Source organism: Pinus tabuliformis, chromosome 9, assembly GCF_031772625.1.
Source record: "Pinus tabuliformis cultivar Carrire ecotype Pingquan chromosome 9, CPIR1, whole genome shotgun sequence".
Taxonomy (NCBI): domain Eukaryota; kingdom Viridiplantae; phylum Streptophyta; class Pinopsida; order Pinales; family Pinaceae; genus Pinus; species Pinus tabuliformis.
Window position 1 is genome coordinate 834,465,303 of NC_142307.1, and position 22,758 is coordinate 834,488,060.

Below are 22,758 nucleotides of genomic sequence, written 5' to 3' on the forward strand. Positions count from 1 at the left end.
AATTTACTCAGAATTCTCTCAATATTCTACACAAATAAATAATATTAGGCACATAATAAGCAAGGATAAATAAAATTCCTTACAACACATTAACACTATGAATTAACTTCATAATGTGCAAGTAAGGGGGTCAAATACTCATTTCAAGTGTTCATGAATAATTAAATGGGCCTAATAAATTATAAAATTCTCGAGCTGATCAACTATCAACCAATCTTTTGAATAGAGTTGGACTGACATTTGATCCTTCATCATCCTTACTTAGCTTTTTAATGTTGCAACGGTGTAGCAGAAACTTTACAATTTTTCTTAACTTTTTACTGTTGCAACGGTGTAGGAGAAAGTTTACAATTTTCCATTCTCAATCTTTTCAACAAATCTTTAGTATAAGAAGATTGTCTTTCAGATTAATCACATTATGACCAAATCTCAATAATGTGATTAATCCGGAAGACAATCTTATTATCAATATGGATAAATAAATTCTAAGATCTAAAATTTTTAGTACATTTATTTTGACAAGTAAAAATTCCTTTCTCAAATTATTTCATAACACCAATATCTATCATTTCAAATTCTTTCCTCTTTAAATTCATCTAATTCAAGATCACCAATATAAATCATGTCATTCACATACAAAAAACAATCTAAATTTGTACATGCTCATTTACCCTTTTGCTACAAGCCTTGCTTTAAGTCTGTCAATTTATCCTTTCTCATTCAACTTTGTCTTGTACACCCATTTCACACCAATGAGATTTTTATCTTTTAAAAAATCAACCCAATCCCAAGTATCATTATTTTCAATGGATTCCATTTGTTCATCCATGGATTGCACCCAATTTTCATCTTTGGTAGCTTCCTCAAAAAATGAAGATTGAAATGACAACAATACAAACTTTAAATTAACATCCAAATCATCATAAATATCTCACAAACTTCTCATTTTTCTCTTTCCATTGCTTGATTCATCACCTTACTCATAGCTGGGAGAATTTTGATCTATTGATCTACATGAAGATCCATGTTGTTCATAAAATCTTGGAGTCCTTGTTAGCGTGACTTTTTTTGGTATCTTCTCCATGAGTTTTACTCTTACATCGATTATTTTTGTAGAATCCCATTCCATGACTCTTATTCATAGAACACAACATCTCTGATGATTATAGTCTTCTTAGTGACAAGGTTATACAATTTATAAGCTTTCAATTTCTCACTATAACCAATAAATATGCATTTTTTACTTTTATCATCCAGCTTTCTTCTTAGCTCTTTAGGTACATGTGCATATGCAACACATCCAAACACTCTAAGCTATGATACACTACAAGACATACCTGACCATGCTTCTTTGGAACATCATACAACTTTCTTCTTAGCTCTTTAGGTACATGTGCATATGCAACACATCCAAACACTCTAAGCTGTGATACACTACAAGACATACCTGACCATGCTTCTTCTAGAACTTTGTTCATCACGCTCTTTGTAGGAGATTTGTTTATCACATAAACAATGCATGAAACATCTTCTACCCAATACTCATTAGACAAGTTTCTTCCTTTTAACATGCTACTTTCCATGGTCATAATTGTCTTGTTCTTTCTCTCTGCTACACCATTCTGCTACGGTGTGTATTGGTTGTAAATTTCCTTCTAATTCCATGTTATTTGCAGTAAGTATGAAATGCCTTTGAATCATATTATCCATCATAATCTGATCTCAATACGTTGATCTAATGTTCAATTTGGTTCTCTTCTAAGACTTTGAATTATTTGAACTTTGCAAAAGTTTTATACTTTTGCTTCAAGAAATAAACCCATGTCTTTCTACTCAAGTCATCAATGAATGTGAAGAAGTAACAACTTCCACCATTTGACTATGTTATCATAGGTCCACACAAGTGTGTATGAAACAAATCTAGTGGCTTCTTTTCTCTTTATACAACTCCTTTTGGAAAAATTTCATGGTGTTTCTTTCCCAAGATACAACACTCACAAGTACTAGTACGTTATTTCATGGGAGATAATCCTCTAACCATTTGTTTCTGCTACAACAATATCAAACTAGAGAAATGAAAATTTCCAAACCCAAAGTGCAATAACTAATAATCATTAAAACATGCAACTATAAAAAGGCTGATCTAATCATTGTAATTCATGATGAGAAGAAATAATTTTTTCCTCGTCATCTTTACCTTGGCTATCAACTTCTTGCTTGGGGGCTTTTCATATATAACACATTCTTATCCCTTAAAAATAACTTTGTATCCTTTATTTATCAATTTACCAACACTTATTAGATTATGTTTGAGACTAGGGACATAATATACCTCTGAGATTGTCTTCAACTCCCCCTATTTGGTCATAATGTTGACCACTCATTTTCCATCCACGTCCATAGTCTTGACAGTGCCCAATTTTACCTCTATCTTCTCAGATTTATCCAGATTTACAACGAGGTTCTTGTTTCCTATCATGTGGTTACTACAACCAATGTCTAATATCCAAACATTATTAGAATGTTAATGCATGGTATGGCAAGCTAGGAACATGGAGTCTGTATTCTCTGTAGTTACATTATCTCTTTTCTTTCATTGATCAACTATCCTCTCCTGCAAGCATGGCCATAGTGACCAAATTTATTGCAATAATAACATCTCACCTTTGATTTGTCGACTCTTTGATTGTTTTTGAAGATTTTGGTATTTATTCCACTTTCTTCTTCTTACTCTTCTTCTCCATCTCTCATACCACCTGTTCTTCCACCTTGTCCTCTACCTCTTAGTCTACTTCTGCCTCAACCTTTGTCTCTTGAAATAGAAACTCAACTTTCAAAATTGGTTTCTAAGGTGGAACCATTATTTATGTATATCTTTGTCTCATGGAATAGAAGTGATCCCATCAACTCATCAATTGTTAGCGTTTCCAAATCCTTGGTTTCTTCAATAGCTAGTTTTATAACATCAAATTTAGTAGACAAATATTTGAGGACCTTCTCAACCACTGTTTCATATTTAATGTCATCACAATAAATATTTAATTGGTTTATGATAGTCAAAACCCTGTTCATGAATGAATTGATATCCTTTGTTTCCTTCATTAGTCGGCTTTCAAAATATCTCCTAGTGTTTGCAACTTAACAATATTGACTTTGGCCACAATTTTATAATTCGATTCCAAAGTCTCTTATGTTGTCTTTGCTGAAGACGTGGTCATCATCTTTTGGAACACTTCTTGGATCACTTCTTGTTGGATAAGCTACAATGTCTGTGCATTCTTCTTTTTTTGTATCCTTAATTTTTACCTCTCTCCATGTGTGAGGGATGATTATTCTTCTTCATTCTCAGGTTCTGGAAATCCAACCCTAAAGGACTCCCAAACATAATGAGCCTTTCATGTTGTCTCCATCTTAATGGCCCAGATATCACAGTTCCTCCTTGTAAATAGTGGAAACTGCGGCTGGAAACTTGATGAATCCATATTTTAAAAAATTCTCCATAAAATCATTAAAAAAAAAAGGTTTATAAACCTCCTTTGCAAATCCCTTTTGTAAAATTGTTTTAAAGAATTTAATATAAAAACCTTTTACACATCCTCATAACAAAAGAAAAATGAAATAAAAGGCTTGTCATTTATTAAAACGAGCCACTTTAATATTATTTTGAAAAATCCATGTGACTTTTAAACCTTCTTCCTTCAATGAAGTTTGTATGAGTGCCATGCTTGATGAAGAATTGAAGATTGAAGCTACCACTATAGCAACAAGTTATGAAGCAATTAGAATTTCTCATTAAATAATGTGTGAAGTAGTAGATAAAGCTACCAATAGAGCAACAAGAGGTTTGGTGGATCCAACAATTGAAATTATTGCTATTAAATTTTAATATTAATTAGTGATCAGTGGTTGCACATGATGCAACATAAAACTCTTATTTATATGCTGCTATTTGATGAGAGAAGTCCACTTGTATCTAGAAGCTGAGTGGAGGACAACATGTTTGCAGCAGTAGAGATTTGTAAAGAAGTGGAAGAGAAGAAAAAGAAGGAAAAGGAAGAGACGAAAGCTCTCATCATAAATCATAATGAAGATGTTATAAACATTATTTTTGAATATGCAGGTGTTCAAAATAACATGGGAGCAAAAGTTAAAAATAAAGTTGTTGATAAGTTTGATGCAAATTTGAACCTCATTAAAGAATTATTTGTGAAGGCAATTGAACAAATTGATGAGAGTCTTAAAACAACAAATAGAATAAAAGAATTTACATTTAAGCCTAATGATGATCTTGAATGCATAGATTATACGAAAAAACAGCAATACCCGATGATGAAAGTGAAGTGAAATATATAGAATTTTTTTATGATAAACAAGAAAGCATTGAAACAGTTTTTCAGTAATGGAGTCAAGAAGAAATTAAATTCCGCTATCATGAAATATGGTAGAAAGATGACCAGGAATATGAAGCGCAAGAAGTAGGGCAAAGTTTATTGTTTGAAGACAAAGAGTTGTGGCAACAGTCCATGAGTGAAAGAATTGTTGAAGAGGAAGTTGTAGAAGACATATTTAGACCAAATACAAGAGAATTCAAAGAAAAATTGCAACAAAAACAAGTGAAGAAATATGGAGCCTACAACAAGAAAGCACAATGAATAATGAAGATGTTTTGAGGGTATAGAATTTGTTAGAAATGTGAAGGAAAATCCAAAATTGTAAAAGTTTTGAGTCATTGTAAGCCTGGTTGAGACATAGACAAGTAGGATGTTTAAGTCATGTTTGAGTTATGTTGAGTCATACAATCATAATTAGGGGGGGCGGGGTGTGGGGGGGGTGTTGGAAATTGTAATTTCTCTTGGGTGCATGTTATGCATGAAGTGAGTGGTTGAGTTGAGTTGAGTTGAGTCATTAAATGATGCATGAGTTGAGCAGTTGAGCTACTAAGTTCGAGTTTAATCTATATCTAGAAAGGTTAATTTAGAGAGTATTTGGATGTTGAAGTTAGAAGTCATTAAATCGTCATTTAAAAAGTACAAATACCCCAAATTGGGTTCATTCTAATAAATTCAAGCATGTGTAAGGTATGTGGTGAGAAGAGCCAAGAGTCACAACTCAGTATTTGTGTATGTGTGAAGATTTATGAATTTGTGATTTTGTAATATTTGTGTTTTCCTCTTCTGCCTTCCACAAAAAATTAATCTAAATTCTAACTATTTCTTCTTTATTATTATTATAAAAATAATTAATATACAAATTAAACATCTCTACATTTATAAAACATGTAACAAGATTATTAATAATGGAGTTTCACCCTAAATTTATGAGGGAGATTCTTAATTTGTAAGAAGACTTTGTTACAATACTATGGGTTATCAATATCACATGCCCAAAAAGCCACAATTGTTTTCATATGACATTTATTCATATAAAACATTTTTAATTAAAAAGGAAAAGAGGAGATAAGTATTTTGGAGATAAATCTCAATTTTCCATGAATGGATACTATTAAAAATATTTTAAAATATTCCATAGAGATTGAATCTCTATCATCCACTTAATAATTAAATCAAAATTATGAAAACCTATTCCTAAAATAAAAAATGATATCAACTACAATAAAAAGATAAATAAAAAATATACATACTAATTTGTCTTAAATAAAAATTATTAGTCCAGTATCATGGAAATTTGTGATTCCTTTTATTCTAAATTTGAAGTTGTCCTTCCTAAAATTAAAAAAAGATAAAAAAATATTCACTAAACTAAAAAACAAAGTCAACTATAATTAAAAAACAAAATTGGCTATACATATTATTATTTTGTATAGTCTAGTATAGTGAGGTTGTATCTTAAATGTTATAATAATATGTTATATTTAAAAATAAAAATAATAAAATATAATATCAATTTAATTAGAAAAGGAAAAAAAAACAAGGTTAATAATAAAAATAATAGGTTAATTCAATTTAATTTGTTATATTTCAATTTTATTTTTATTAATAAAACTTGCAAATAATTTAAGAGAAAATTATAATATGCATATCATATTAAAAAAAATTAGACAATAATAATTCATATCCATAATGGTGATAACATAAATTTAATTAAGAAACATGTAATTAGAAATAATAATATTTTTATTGTGCATTTTATATTATATGGGTGATGTGTGATTATGTGCTTGAAGTTGACAAGTGTTGCTTAAAAAAAAAAAAAAAAATCTGTAAATGGAAATAGCAAGTGGACTATAATAAAAGTAATAACGATTATACAATGTTGTTTAATTTTGATTATATCATTGTAATGATTTGGTTAGTTGATATTACAACTAAAGATAGTAACAAGCTTTCACTCTTACTCTTAACCATAAATAAAATATTTTTATATCTATGTGAAGTAACATAATTTTATAATAAATTTAGAGAGAGATAAATTAATTAAAAATAAAAATAAAAATTTTATATTTTCTCTATTAATTAGTGAAAAATACAATTCTTATATATTTTTTAAATATTTTGATACAAAACTTAAATAAATTATTTGAATACCAAAGCTCTATATATATAATGTTCACTGTAATAAAATATTCCAATTCACAAAGAGATAAGTAATTGGAGGTAAAAAAGTTTAATAAAAGGAAGATGTGTATTTTATTAAAATTTTAATATAAAATTAACATATTGCAGTTAAAATATTAATAATAATAATGATAAATTGAGGAAATTTTCATAAAATTCTCTACTCTTTTTATATTCCCCAGTGACTACAAATAAACACAACTCTTCAACAACATGAATATCTTCTCGATGAAGGGTATAAATTGTAAAGTATACTGGACATACCATAAATGTGACCTGCGAGATCTCGGTATCGAATATGTCTAATGCCTCCAGTTTCGTGGAGGCGTGCAAGGAGATGATTTGGATACAGAGATATTCCAGCTGCAGCTATCAACCCCAAGGTTCCTCCTACCCATCCCAAGGGGACCATTACTACTCTTGAATACCCTAATGTATATGCGCTGCTCATGAATGTTACCAGAATGAAGCCAACTTGGTACCATGTATCTTCAACAATGTCACCATTATTATTCACTGTAAATTGTAACAGTATATTGTCTGGCTACATAAATATAACACAAGTGATATACTTACCATGATTTGTAAGATGAGCTGTATTAATCTTCGAGGCTTCTACGTCTGTCTCAGTCTCATGGTGAGACTCGACATATAGACTCTGCTCGTTCCTGTCCATGTGCTATCTTCTGATCAACTGCCAAATTTTATAAGATAATTTGTAATACAATATAGCAGCTTATTGTATTAGCCCCGGCTGATCAGAGATACCGTAATTATAGAGAGTCTCTCGGTGCAGAGGATTAGGGCATTTTGTAATACAATACATCAACTTATATTGGGAGAGGTAAGGAGAATCTCATTAATGCTGTTCCTCCTCCAACCATTCTTGCTCTGATTCCCACTGATGGGAGTTACCGCAGTTATGGGGATATAATTGCTGGTCATTGAGTAGTAATAGGGTTGGAGTGCGTGTATACGGATAATCCTTCTAACATAGCTTTTAATACACTGTCATACTCGATGGATGGTTCTGCTATCGGTGATGGGCACGCGCCATGCATGATGATATATTCATGTAAAAATGGTATGGATGTGGATGGCCATCCGTCCATCGTTGCAAGAAAACAATTCAAATGTGATTAAAATTATAAAAACCATAAAATTGATAATGCAAGTTGTGTTTCTCTAACATGATTTGTTGCTCTTCTTTATTTATTACACAAAATTTGATTGCTATTCTTTATTCATCACACAAAATTTGATGATTATAATGAAACCAATGAGAGGTATTTATACTTTTTCGAGTAGCGATTTTATTCAAAATAACTTTAATATGCAAACACACACTAAATTTGACTTTACCAAATATTAAATTAAATTCAAACTCTCTTACGCTCTAAATTTAGTCAATGTTGCATGCGGGACTAATTAGATATCTTTAACACTCCCCCTTAATTATGACCGCTAAACTAAGACATTACTCAAGACAACTCAAACATGCTCCTCGTCTAAGTCTGAGCTAGGCTTACAACACTTGAGTTTCCTCTATGAAACTCAAATACATCTTTTGCTAATGGCTTAGTGAATATATCAGTGAATTGATGACTCGGTTTACAAGGTTTCAAGTAAACTTTCCTTTGCTGACAAGTTCTGTAATAAAATGATATCTTGTATCAATATGCTTTCTCTTTTGATGAGTACATTATGCTTGGATAGTGCAATGGCTGAGGTGTTTTCATAATAGATTGATGTTGATCCACTTGTTTCCGCTGAAGTCCTTCCGAAACTCTTCATAACCATATTGCTTGACATGTTGATGTTGTTGCTACATATTATATTTCTGCTCATGAAAGTGTCACAATAGGATGCTTCTTAAATACCCATGATGTCACACCTAAACCAAGATAAAACACATAACCAGAAGCGTTATTCCTATCACCCAAACTTCCTTCAAAATCACTGTTAGTATATCCAACCAAACTCATATTCTTCGTACTTACATAAAATATGCCACAATCTATAGTTCGTGTTTGTGTATCACAGAATTCTTTTGCCTACTTTCTAATGTGAGTCTTTTGGAGACACCATAAATCTAGAAATCAAACTAACTTTCTCGCATAATATCGAGTCTTGCAGTGGTGAAATACATAAGGCTGTGGATGAGCACTAGCCTTACGACAAGAATGTTCTAACTCTTGAGGCTATTGACTTAAATTATCAACCTGAGGTTCGTACAAACTCAAGAGGGGTTGACATTGTATGTGCGACAGACACCTTCATTTTCCTAGTCTGACTCACTTTGATGTAAGTGAAAGAAGTGATCTGGATTTAAACAGGAACACAATAAAATACAAAGATAACCATAAAGACAGATATGCAGCGGAAATAATACCTCAATTCATTACTGTAAAATACTGAAATATGCTTACAAACGGAAATGGAAATAAACCAGTTAGGGCGATGGTAGCTTATCTCTGAGAAGAGATGTGGTGGCTACATGCCTCTGAACTGTCTTACAATGAGGCTCGAAGGCCTATTTATTGTTGAGAAACAATGGAAAGCCCTTCACATTCCAAAACCTAACCCTAGAAGATGAAACGCCAAATTGTGGGCCCCATTTTTGGGTAAGTTGGTACACCAACTTCCCGGGGTCGCGAATTGGTCGTACTATCTCCGTTTGACATGCATGATAGCCCGTTGGAAAGATCTCTCCAAGTACTACAACGAAAAAGACGTTTTTTTATTAGAAAAATCGTTGGCGGTAGATTTCCCAAAAAACGTTGTTTAGAGCCTCAAAACAGCTCCAGAAGTTTACGACCCAAAAAACTGCTAAAAATAGTAAACTGTGCTATAATTAAGGAAACTGAAAAAACTGTAAGAAGCACTAGAGGGGATCCAAGTGGAATTAGTGGGTGGCCACCAATATCCACCTGGATCATTCCTCCCCCCTTAGGAAGCAATGGTCCCCATTGCGTTGAGTTCCTCCATGAGATGAGGGAACTTCTGCTACACTTGGTCCCTGGTGAGCCACTTGCCCTGGTGAAGGAGTTGTCCTGCTTTGACAACTTGATACAGTTGGATATTCTGCTGGTGACTGTGCTTGATCTGTGTGTCCATGATCCGATCAGTTGCAACTTGTTCCATGCAAGCTAGATTTAACTCTGTGGGTGTGAGTTGTTCTCCAATGTCGGACGTGTCTAGTAATGGTGGAAAGTATGGTCGAAGGCGATCGACATTGAACACCAGGTGCAGGCCAAGGAATGGGGGAATGCTGAGCTCAAATGCATTGTCTCCCACAGCCTTGGTAATGGTGTAAGGGCCATATCGGAGTGGTCTGAGTTTCCGATAGGCTCCGGTAAGGCGTTCCTTTTGCAAATGCAACCAGACTTTGTCGCCCACTTGAAACTTGTGTGGCACCCGATGTTGATCATGTCGTTGCTTGTACTTGGCATTTGATTTCTCCAGAATGTCATGGACCTGCTGGCGAATATGTTGGATGTGCTCAATGAAGCTGTTTGCCTTATTTGTTTCGGACTGGACATGAGCAGAATCTGTGTGAGTAGCTGCAAATGGCATGGCCACATCGATGGGACATAGTGGCTGGAATCCCAATCCCACCTGGAAAGGGTTGTGGCCAGTCGAGCTGTGGAGAGCCCGGTTGTAGCTGTGCTGAACAAAGGGGAGGCTCTCGTCCCATGTGTGTGGATGCTTTGAGTTGTACATGCGCAGAATGTGTACGATCATCCTGTTGACGACCTCAGTCTGGCCATCAGTTTGAGGATGGAAGGTTGTGGACTTAGTGAGTTTGGTGTCCAGCATCGACCATAGGCTAGACCAAAATGTACTGAGGAACCTGCTGTCCCAATCTGAAATGATAGACTGTGGGATCCCAAAGTGTACCCATACTCGTTCAAAGAAGAGTTTAGCAGTGGCTTCTGCTGTGATATTCTTCTTGTAGGCCGCCATAATGGCCATCTTCAAGAACCTGTCGACGACCACAAAAACATAGTCATTTCCATGCCTAGTGGAAGGGAGGCCTGACATGTAATCCATGGAGATGGATTCCCAAGGTCGACTAGGGGTAGGTAGCGGGGTATAGAGGCCTTGCTTCTTGATGGTCGGTTTGGCAATGGTGCAAGCAGTGCATGATCTGATGTACTTCCCGACATCCTATCGAAGATTCGACGAATAGAAATATTTTTGCAGTACTGCCACGGTTTTTTCGACCCCAAAATGCCCAACGGCCCGACTGTAGTGTGCTTCCCAGATCATCTTGGCACGCTCGCTTGAAGGAACACAAAGGTGACCCAGGTGGCATAACAGGTCGTCCTGGAGGTGAAAATCTGGAACATGCTGACCCTCCAAGAGTGTCTGGTATGTGTGGCCGAATTCCGGGCCGCTTTTGTAGAGCAGTGGCCAATCAGAAGTCTCATGCCGACAAGAGTTGAGGACGGTGGTTAACGCCATGATCGGTGGTCGACTGAGGCAATCTGTAACATTATTGGTGCTGCCCTTCTTATACTTGATATTCAAATGGAACTGTTGCAGGTATGTGGACCACTTCTGATGGAGATCATTCTGCAATTTCCCTTGGGTCTGTATGAACTGCAGGGGTCGGTGGTCCGTGTGGATGACCGTTTCCTTCCCCAAAATGTAATGCTTCCATTGTCGGTAGGCCTGCACAATGGAATACATCTCTTTGTCATAAGTGGGATACTTCTGGACTGTGTCTGAAAGTGTCTCACTATGATATGCCACTGGATGCCCGTGTTGAGTAAGGACTGCCCCAATAGCATAGTCAGAGGCATCTGTCTCGACCTCAAATGGTTGTTGCAAATCTGGTAATGCAAGAACCGGTGTTGTGCAGAGTCGATCTTTCAACTCTTTGAATGCCTTCTGTTGAGATTCAGACCAAAATTTTTTTGCTTTCGCTCCTCCTTTGGTGACTTGACTCAAGGGCCAAGTGATATGAGAAAATCCCAACACGAACCTGCGATAGAAGTTGGCAAGGCCTAAAAAGCTGCGAAGCTCTGTCAGAGTGGTTGGAGATGGCCAATCCCGAATGACTTGGATCTTGGCTGGATCCACATGCACCCCCCATTCATCAATAATGTATCCCAGATACTGAACCTGGGTCATGCCAAAAGTGCATTTCTCCAAATTAGCACATAACTTGTGTTGTCGCAGTGTTTGGAGAACCTGTCGGATGTGGTGGAGGTGCTCTTCCCAAGTCTTGCTAAAGATCAAGATGTCATCCAAGTATACCACTACAAATGAGTTGGTGAATGGCCGCAAGATGTCGTCCATTAGCCTCATGAAGGTTGCAGGAGCATTCGTCAATCTGAAAGGCATAACCAACCATTCAAAAAGGCCCTCCTTGGCTTTGAAGGCAGTCTTCCACACATCGGAGGGTTCGATTGGTACCTGGTGATATCCTGACTTCAAATCGATCTTGCTGAAATATTCTGCCCCCTTTAGTTGGTCCAGGAGGTCATCAATCCGTGGGATTGGGTACCTATTACGGACAGTGATCTTGTTCAGCACCCGATAGTCAATACAGAGTCTCCAAGTCCCATCCTTCTTTTGTACCAGCACGATCGGGCTCCCACAGGGCAATGAACTCGGACGGATGTGACCTTTCTGCAGCAACTCCTGAATCTGCCTCTTGATTTCATCGTTCTCCAGAACAGAGCGCCGATAGATTGGTCCATTGGGCAGCGGCGAACCTGGGGTCAGATCAATGGAGTGCTTGACCTGACAGTGCAGAGGAACCCCTGCGGGGGAGGTGAAGATGTCCTCATACTCCTCCACGACCTTGTACATCTGTAGTTGTCGTGCGGAGGGGCCCTGTCTGGAGGTCGTGGCCACCGTCTTCTTTTTTTCTTGAGGGCGTATCATCAGGAAAACAAACTTCCTAGTTTTGGAAATGAGCTTACTGCATTGTTTGCAGTAACCAAAGAGATGGCGGTAGGCGGTGCTACCTCTGGTATCCTGTACAACTTATTTCCCAAAGTAACAATAACAGCACGGGGCCTTGACTCATACACAGCATGTCGCTTCCACAAGTATGGTTGTCCTAATAACACATCACAAACTTCAAGGGGAGCAATGTCACACAATACCTCATCCGTGAAGGGCTTGATGTTGTATGGAAGGCGACACTGTTGGCTCACGCGAAGATCCCATCCTTGGTGCAGCCACCCAATGGTGTATGGTTGTGGATGTGCTGTGGTCGGTAAGCCTAGCCGTTTCATGACCTCTGCTGAAATGAGGTTCTTTTGGCTCCCACTGTCGACAATGAACTGTAGCGGGGAGCCCTTTACCCACATCTAGGAGTGGAAGAGATGCTCCTCCTCCTCTGGATCTTCAGGTTCCTCCTTCTGGATCTTTGTGGTGGCAACGGTGGCGTTGGGCTCCGCATCGATAACCTGCTTCCCTTTGTCATTCCCCTTATCGGGTTCTGACTCAGAGTCAGAAAATGCATTTGATTTTGAAACCTTTAGCTCGGCCACCAGTGACTGCTTGGCCCGACACTCACTTGTGTTGTGAGTGGAGCTCTTATGGAACTCACACCACTTTCCGGTGTCCTTTTTCGGCTTTGCGGTGCTGTTCTTTGCTTGCAGCTTTGGCGGGTTGTCTTGGGCCGCCCCGCCTTGGCTTTGTCCTTTGTTCTGCGGTTTGGGGGCACCTTTCCCTTGTTTCGGATTCGTAGACCCAAAGTCTCGCTTCTTCTGTTTAAACTTTTGCTTGACCTTGACGGCATATCGGTATGCCGTGCCGAGCGAGGAGATGTTCAGGAATTCTATTTCTTCTTGGATGTACTTGTGCAGGCAGCCACGGTATTTGAGTACCAAATGCTACTCTGTATCCTTGATACCCAACTTTGTGCGAAGGGTATGGAAAATATTGGTAAACTCTGGTACGTCTTGGTCCCTTCCCTGCCGCAGCATGGTCCACTTTATGTATTGATCCTCATAGCTTCCGACAGGGTAGTACTGCTCCTTGATGGCATCTCGGAATGAATCCCAAGTCGGTGCGACTGGAAATAGTGAGCCTGCATTTTCATCCTTCTGCTCACAGTAGGTTTCCCACCAATCCTTGATGTGGGGGGCTGCTTTGAGAAGAGAGAAAATAATCTTTTCCCGACTGGAAAAATCATGAACAAAAAAATAACCCTCTAGCACATTTAACCATTTATCGACAGCATCTGCATCTATCTGACCCTCGAATATGGGGATTTCAAAATTAACTTGTACCTTAAATGGTGTGGCGTTTCGAGAGTTGATGTTGGAAGCCGATGCATCGCCCCTGGGTAGCCGCTGAAGTATTTGGGCTAAGTTGTCCATCATCACATTCCTTTGTCGCTCGAGGGCTTCTTCGAGCAAGATTTTGATAGGATCTCCTGCCCCCTCGTCTTTTTTTTCATCCGCCATGGGAGGCTGTCGGGATTTGCGAGGCTGGTCTTGCAAAGGTTCGACCAGTTCAAGCCCTAACTCCTTATATCCCAACCTCGTTGGGGACATGCAGAGAAAAACAGAGAAGAAAAGCAGACCGCTCTGATACCACTGATCTGGATTTAAACAGGAACGCAATAAAATACAGAGATAACCATAAAGATAGATATGCAGCGGAAATAATACCTCAATTCATTACTGTAAAATACTGAAATATGCTTACAAACAGAAATGGAAATAAACAAGCTAAGGCGATGGTAGCTTATCTCTGAGAAGAGATGTGGTGGCTACATGCCTCTGAACTGTCTTGCAATGACGCTCGAAGGCCTATTTATTGTTTAGAAACAATGGAAAACCCTTCACATTCCAAAACCTAACCCTAGAAGATGAAACGCCAAATTGTGGGCCTCGTTTTTGGGTAAGTTGGTACACCAACTTCCCGGGGTCGCAAATTGGTCGTACTATCTCCGTTTGACGTGCATGATAGCCCGTTGGAAAGATCTCTTTGAGGACTACAACGAAAAAGACGATTTTTCATCAGAAAAATCATTGGTGGTAGATTTCCCAAAAACGTCGTTTAGGGCCTCAAAACAACTCCGGAAGTTTAGGACCCAAAAAACTGCTAAAAATAGTAAATTGTGCTATAATTAAGGAAACTGGAAAACTGTAAGAAGCACTAGAGGGGATCCAAGTGGAATTAGCAAGTGGCCACCAATATCCACCTGGATCAAGAAGACAATGAAACAACTTCAAATGAGCCAAGATCTAGGTAAGCCACCAATCCTAAGTTGAAAAAGGTAAATAACAACAAGCAAACATATTCAGCTTTTTCTGGAAAGTAAACAACAAAAAGGAAACCTATTCTATTTGCAAAATTGTAAAGCATAATGATAACTAAGAAAATCTAATCTATATTGTTGGAAAGGAAATGGCACTGAAGGAAATATGCACGAAATATGTTCTATTTTGCAAGAAAGGAAAGTCCTAGATTACTCTTGGAAGAAGGAAATCACACTTTGCATAAAGTGAATTGAGGAAAGGAAATTTAAACTAATTGCCAAAATTAACGTTCAAGAAGGAGACAATGTAAGAGCTAAATGATGACCTAACAAAGCCTCACCTCAACCAAAGTGGCCTCAGAGCATTCATAGGCTATAAATATAATTCCATCATGAATTTGGAGTTAATGGGAAAGGAAGATCTCAAAAACAATCTGCCACAGGATTACTACAGGATATCTATCTCTCGAGTTAACTTGCCAAATGCAGCGCAAGAAATTTAAATGAAAATGGGGTGTGGTAATTTTTTTATCATTAAGTAGGGTTTCCTAGAACTCCAATTAAAGTGGAATCACTTGAAAATACCCTTTTTAACATGTGCTAAAATATAGCAGAAAATTACTACTCTGAAAACTAGAAATTCCAGAACTAGTGAGCTAGTTAACTTACATAATGCCTAATTTTATCAAGTGAAAATGATATGGGGTAAATTTTTTTACTAAGTAGAATGTTTTTAGGGATCAATTCAAGTAGAATCAATTCAAAATCACCTCGTTAACATGTGCTAAAAAATAACAGAAAATTACTAGTGTTTTTCTACATAATTGTTGGGAATGACTATCTATCTACTTTATTAGCCAAGGTGGAGTTCCTACTAGGTCTATGAATCCATTTTTTTTTTATGGTCTTATGATAATTATAAAGTTATTAGTGGTGGTCATGAGTGTTGTGGAGCAAATCCAAATGCATTTGGAGGAATTTTTGATAGTGTTATAGGATCCACACAAAGTGCTACATGATTGTCATGTTTTGCTACAAGATAAGATCCAAGAGAAATATGTGGGCTTAGAATGTGTTTTGAAATCAAGAAATGGTGGGATAAAGTATTGCAAGGGTGTATGAATCCCTTTCCAACCGTAGCGCTCCTTAGGAGTCCATCTTGCACAAGGAAATATGCACATGGTGACCTATAATAAATCTGGAAAGCGATCTCTGTAAATAGTCTGCTTGATGGGGTTGTTGGGGAGGGAAGGAAAGTGTTGGTATTGGAATCACAAGTGTATATTAAAATTGTTAGCCCTGCAAACTAATGCCCTGACCTACACACAATATACATTGTTATTTCGATGCTTGAAAAGACTACAAAATAAATTATTTAATGGCATAAAACTGATCCAGGTGGATATTGGTGCCCACCCATCTATTCCACCTAGACCCTCTAGTCAGTTTCATATGTTTCCTTGTTTACTTCAACATTTACTCTTTTTAATAGGTTTTTGGGTCCTAAACTTTTGGAGCAGTTTTGACCCCCTAAATGACGTCTTTTGAGGTTCGTTGCAAACTTGTAACCACAGGCAAGGGCATGCGGTGAAACTTGTAATACTCACAGAGACCTTTCCAACAAGGTATTGTATGTGTCAAACGAAGATTATATGACAAAGTTACAATCCCTAGAAGTTGGCTACCCAACTAACCTCAACGGGCCCACAAATTCTTGGTGTTACATCTCGTGGGGTTAGGGTTTTGGTTGTTTAGGGTTTTCTCATGTTTTTCAATAATAAATAGGCCCTTGAGCCTCATTGTAACATAGTTCAGAGGCATGTAGCCACCACATCTCTTCTCAAAGATAAGCTACCATTGCTTGAGCTATCTTAATTCCATTTTGTTTGTAAGCATAGTTCAATATTTTTCTATTAATGAAATGAAGTGTTTTTCTGCTGCATCTCTATATTTATGATTATATCTGTAATTTGTTGCATTTATGTTTAAGTTACGATCAGTGTTATTAGAGGAGTCTACTCATTCTTTGTTTTTTGTACATGTCCCCAAAGAGGTCACGGTATAAGGAATTAAGGCTTGATCTAGTTGAACCACTGCAAGATCAGCCTCGCAAACCCTGAAAACCTCCCATAATGGAAGAAAAGAAGGATGAAGGGGCAAGAGATCCTTTCAAAATGTTGCTTGAGGAAGCCGTTGAGTGACATAGGAATGTGATGATGGATAACATTACCTAGATCCTTCGATGACTACCCACATATGACACATCTTCATCCAACATCGACTTTGGAGGTGCCACTCCTTTTAAGGTACAAGTTAACTTCAATATTCGCATATTTGAGGGCATGATGGACGTAGACATCACAGAGAAATGGTTAAATATGTTGGAATGATATTTTTCAGTTCATGACTTTTCCAATTGGGAAAAGATTACTTTTGCACTTCTCAAAGTCACCCCACACATCAAGGATTGGTAGGAAACCTATTGTGAACAAAAAGATGAGAGTGAACCCTCATTGTTTTTAGTTGCACCCACTTGGGATTCTTTCTGAGATTCCATCAAGGTACAATATTATCCTGTCTGGAGCTATGAAGATAAATATACAAATTGCACCACATTACGTCAGGGAAGGGACCAAGATGCGCCAGAGTTCACAAATAATCTCTATACCCTTCGTACGAAGCTGGGTATCAGGGACACTGAGCGGAATTTTGCACTCAAGTACTGTAGTTGTCTACACAAGTACATCTGAGATGAGATGGAGTTCATGGACATTTCCTCACTCGGTACGACGTACCGATACACTATCAAGATTGAGTAGAAGTTTAAACAAAAGAAGTGGGACTTCCGATTTACGAATCCAAAGAAAGGAAAAGGCGCCCCCAAACCATAGGGCAAAGGACAAAGCCAAGGCAGAGCTACCTAGGACAGCCTGCCGAAGTTGCAACAAAAGAACAACACCACAAAGACAAAGAAGGACACGAGAAAATGGTGTTAGTTCCATAAGAGTTTCACTTACAACACAAGTGAGTGTCGGGTCAAGCAGTCACTGGTGGCTGAGATGAAGGACTCCAAATCCAACACATGTTCTAACTATGAATCAAAACCCGGTGAGGGGAATGAAAAAGGGAAGCGGATCATTGATGCAGATCCCAATGCAACTATGGCCAGCACCAAGATCCAAAAGATTGAGCCTAAAGATCCAAAGGAGGGGGAATGCCTCTCCCACTCATAGATGTGGGTGAAGGATTCTCAGCTGCAGTTCATTGTTGATAGAGAGAGCCAAAATAACCTCATTTCAACAGAGGTCATGAAGCGGTTGGGCCTAAAGACTACAACACATCCACAACCATGCACCATCGGGTGGCTTCACCAAGGATGAAATCTTTGCGTCAGCCAATAGTGTCACCTTCCCTACAACATCAAGCTCTTCACTGATGAGGTAATGTGTGATGTTTCTCCTCTTGAAGTTTTTGATGTATTGTTAGGACAACCATACTTATGGAAACGACATGGTGTATATGATTCTAGACTAGCTTTATGATTATTACTTTGGCCAATAAGTTGTACAAGATACCAGAGGTAGCCCTGCCTACTACCATCTCTTTGATCACTGCAAAGCAATGCAGTAAGAGAATTTCTCAAACCAAGAAATTTGTTTTCCTTATGATTCACCCTTAGGAAAAGAAGAAGGTTGTGGCCACAACTTCCAAGCATGGCTCCTCTACACAGAAACAATAGATGGACAAGGTCGTGGAGGAGTACAGGGATATTTTTGCCTCACCTACAGGGGTACCTCTACACTACCAATTCAAGAACTCCATCAATTTGACCCCGGGCACGTTTTTTTCGAATGGACCTATCTATCGATGCTCTGTTCTAGAGAACAATGAGACCAAGAGGTAGATTCAAGAACTATTGCAGAAAGGGAACATCAGGCCAACCTCATCACCTTGTGGGAGCCCAATTGTATTGGTATAGAAGAAGGATGGGACCTGGAGACTCTGCATTGACTATCGAGAACTAAACAATATCACTTTCCAGAATACGTACCCAATCTCGCGGATTGATGACCTTCTAGATCAGCTTAAGGGGGCCAAATATTTCAACAATTTCGACTTGAATTCAGGTTATCACCAGGTTCCTATTGAACCCTCTGATGTGTAGAAAAGTGCCTTCAAATCCAAGGAGATCCTTTTCAAATGGTTGGTCATGCCATTCAGATTGACGAATGTCACTGTAACCTTCATAAGATTGATGTATGACATCTTGTGACCCTTCACCAATATTGATCTTCAACTAGAGTTGGGAAAATCATCTCCACCATACTTGACAGGTCCTTCAAACCCCGCGACAACACAAGCTATGTGCTAACTTGGATAAATGCACTTTTGGCCTGATACAAGTGTACATGTGGACCAAGCCTAGATACAAGTCATTCTCAATTGGCCATCCTCGACCAATCTAACAGAGCTCCGTAGCTTTTTAGGTATTTCCAACTTCTACCGCAGGTTCATGTTGGGGTTCTCACATATCACATGGCTTTTAAGTCAAGTCACTAAGGGCACAGTGAAAGTAAATGTTTTTTTGTCTAAAACACAACAATAGGAATTTTCCAAGTTGAAGCATCATCTATGCTCTCCACCAATTCTCACATTACCAGACATGCAACAACCATTTGAGATTGAGACTTACCACAGTGGCTTACCACAGTGGCATCCTGTGGCTTACCACAGTGTGACACTTTCAGACATAATCCAAAAGTATCCCACTTATGAAAAATAAATGTATTCCATTGTATAGGCCTACCATCAATGGAATCATTACATTCTGGGGAAGGAATTGGTCATCCACATAGACCACTAACCCCTGCAGTTCATATAGACACAAAGGAATTTGTAGAATGATCGCCATAAAAAATGGTCTACCTACCTTCAACAGTTCCATTTGAATATTAAGTATAAGAAGGGAAACACCAATAATGTTGTTGATTTCCTCAGTCGACCACCGGTCATGGAGTTGATCATTGTGCTCGATTCCTTTGGGCACGAGAGTTCCAGGTATCTGCATCTTTACAAGAGCGGTCCATAATTTGGCAACACATACTAGACACTCCTGGAAGGGAAGCAAGCTCTAAATTCGCCTTCAGGATGAACTCTTATGCCACCTAGGACACATTTTAGTTCCTTCAAGCGAGCATGCCAAGATGATTTGGGAGGCGCACTATAGTTAGGTACATGGACATTTTGGAGTAGAGAAAAGAGTGGTGGTATTGAAAAAGTGTTTTTTATTGGACGAAACTTCATCAAGATGTTGGGAAGTACATTAGATCCTACACCACCTATGCGATTGCCAAACCAACCATCAAGAAGCAAGGCATGTATACTCCTTTACCTACACCTAGCCGCCCTTGGGAATCTATCTCCATCGATTACTTGTTAGACCTTCCTTCTACTAAGCATTGCAATGATTACGTTTTCGTAGTCATTGAAAAATCCTTTAAGATGGACATCATGGTGGCCCGCAAGAAGAGTATCACAACATAAGCCACTCCTAAGCTCTTCTTTGAGCAAGTGTGGGTACACTTTGGGATCCAATAACCTATTTTCTCAGATTGGGACAACATATTCCTGAGTGCATTTTGGTCTAGTATCTTGTCGATGTTGGATAAAAAACTTACTAAGTCCCTGACTTTCCATCCCCAAATAGAGCCTGTCAACGTGATGATCATACACATTCTGTGCATGTACAAATCGAAGAATCCATGCTTGTGGTGTGAAAGTCTCCCTTACGTCCAACACAGCTACAACAAATCCCTCCATGGCTCAAAAGGCCACAACGCCTTTCAGGTAGGGATGGGATTTCAGCCATTATGTCCCATTGATGTAGCAATACCATTTGCAACCACTCAACCCAAAAGGGATAAAAACTTCAATTAGCACATTCAACACATCTGCCAGTAGGTCCATGATATATTGGATAGATCTAATGCTGAGTACAAGCAATGCCATGATCAACATCGAGTGTTGCACAAGTTCTGGGTGGGAGAAAATTTTTGGCTACAATTACAGAGGAGGCGCCTCACTGGACCCCACCACAAGCTTTGCCCACTCTGATATGGGCCATACACCATCACCAAGGTTGTTAGTGACAATGCCTTCAAGCTCAACATCACACCATTCCTTAGCCTATAACCAGTGTTCGATGTAGACTGCATTCGACCATACTTTCCATCATTGTTGGACACATCCAACATTGTAGAACAACTCACACTAATAGAGCTCAACCTATATTGCATTGAACATGCCACAACTAGTTAGATCATGGATACACAAATCAAGAACACTCACCAATAGAGGGTACATCTATATCGAGTTGTCAAAGCAAGCCAACTCCTTCACCAGGGACCAAGTTCAATAGAATTTTTCTCACCTCGTGGAGGCTCTCCACGCAATGGGGACCATTGCTTCCTAAGGGGGGAGGAATGATCTAGATTGATATTGGGGGCCACCTACCTATTCCACCTAGACCCTCCATTCAGTTTCATATGTTTCCTTGTTTATTTCAGCGTTCACTATTTTTAGCAATTTTTTGGGTCCTGAACTTCTGGAGCAGTTTTGACCCCCTAAACGACATTTTTTTGAGGTCCGTTGAAGGCCAATAACCCTAGGCAAGGGCTCACAGAAAAACATGTAGTACTTGGAGAGACCTTTCCAACATGGTATTGTACATGCCAAACATAGATAATATGACCAAGTTACGACCCAAGGAAGTTGGTTGCCCAACTAACCCCAATGGGGCCCACAAACTCTTGGTGTTACCTGTCCTCGGGTTAGGGTTTTGGTTGTTTAGGGCTTTCTCATGTTTTTCAATAATAAATATGCCCTTGAGCCTCATTTTAACACGATTCATTTACATGTGGCTATCACATCTCTTCTCAGAGATAAGCTACCATCGCTCGAGCTATCTTATTTCCACTATTTTTATAAGCATAGTTTAGTATTTTTTTGCTACGTCTATGTATTTATGATTATATCTGTAATTTGTTGCATTCCTATTTAAGTTCGGATAAAAAACATAGATGAAAAAGGAAACTAATTCAAGATCCAACTATTGCAAACAAGAAATTAACTATCTTTTTAGCTTTCCAACAAAATATCTACAAACACGCTTCCCACAAGAGAGGTGATTGACATACCTGCATAAACAACTTTCTTGTAAACAAATTCTACTGGAAAGGAAAGGAAATATTGTTAGCTAGATACAAGAAAGAAAATACATGAATGAAATACATAAAGGAGAGGGACTAAAGCCTATGGGTTGGGCCCTAACCCAAGAGGACTCAGCCCTCTAAATATGGATTAGACTTGAAATAAGATAGCTTTCATTCATTGTCAAAATAATACATAACAAAATACTAGGAAGAAAAGGCTGCTACTCCTCAAAGTCTATTCTCCACTAATTTGAACTCTCTATTGGGATACTAGGCCCCTTTATTATAGAAAAAGAATTGAGGGGAAGCCTCTTTGAATATAGAGATTTTTTCCCTCTAATTCCCTACAATTTTGGATTTGGTTCTCTCATTGATTTCAAATTCCAAGGAGGATAGATCCTCTATAAGCCAGCCAAGATCAAGATCCTCTTTTTGTGGGGAACACATCTCTAAATTTTCTCAATCAATGTAGCTCCAAAACCTATTCAATAACTTTATAATATTGCTTTCATTTAATTGCAGGGAATAACTCTCTAGATTCTCTCATTCAAAATTTACTCAGAATTCTCTCAATATTCTGCAAAAATAAATAATATTAGGCACATAATAAGCAAGGATAAATAAAATTCCTTACAACACATTAACACTATGAATTAACTTCATAATGTGCAAGTAAGGGGGTCAAATACTCATTTCAAGTGTTCATGAATAATTAAATGGGCCTAATAAATTATAAAAT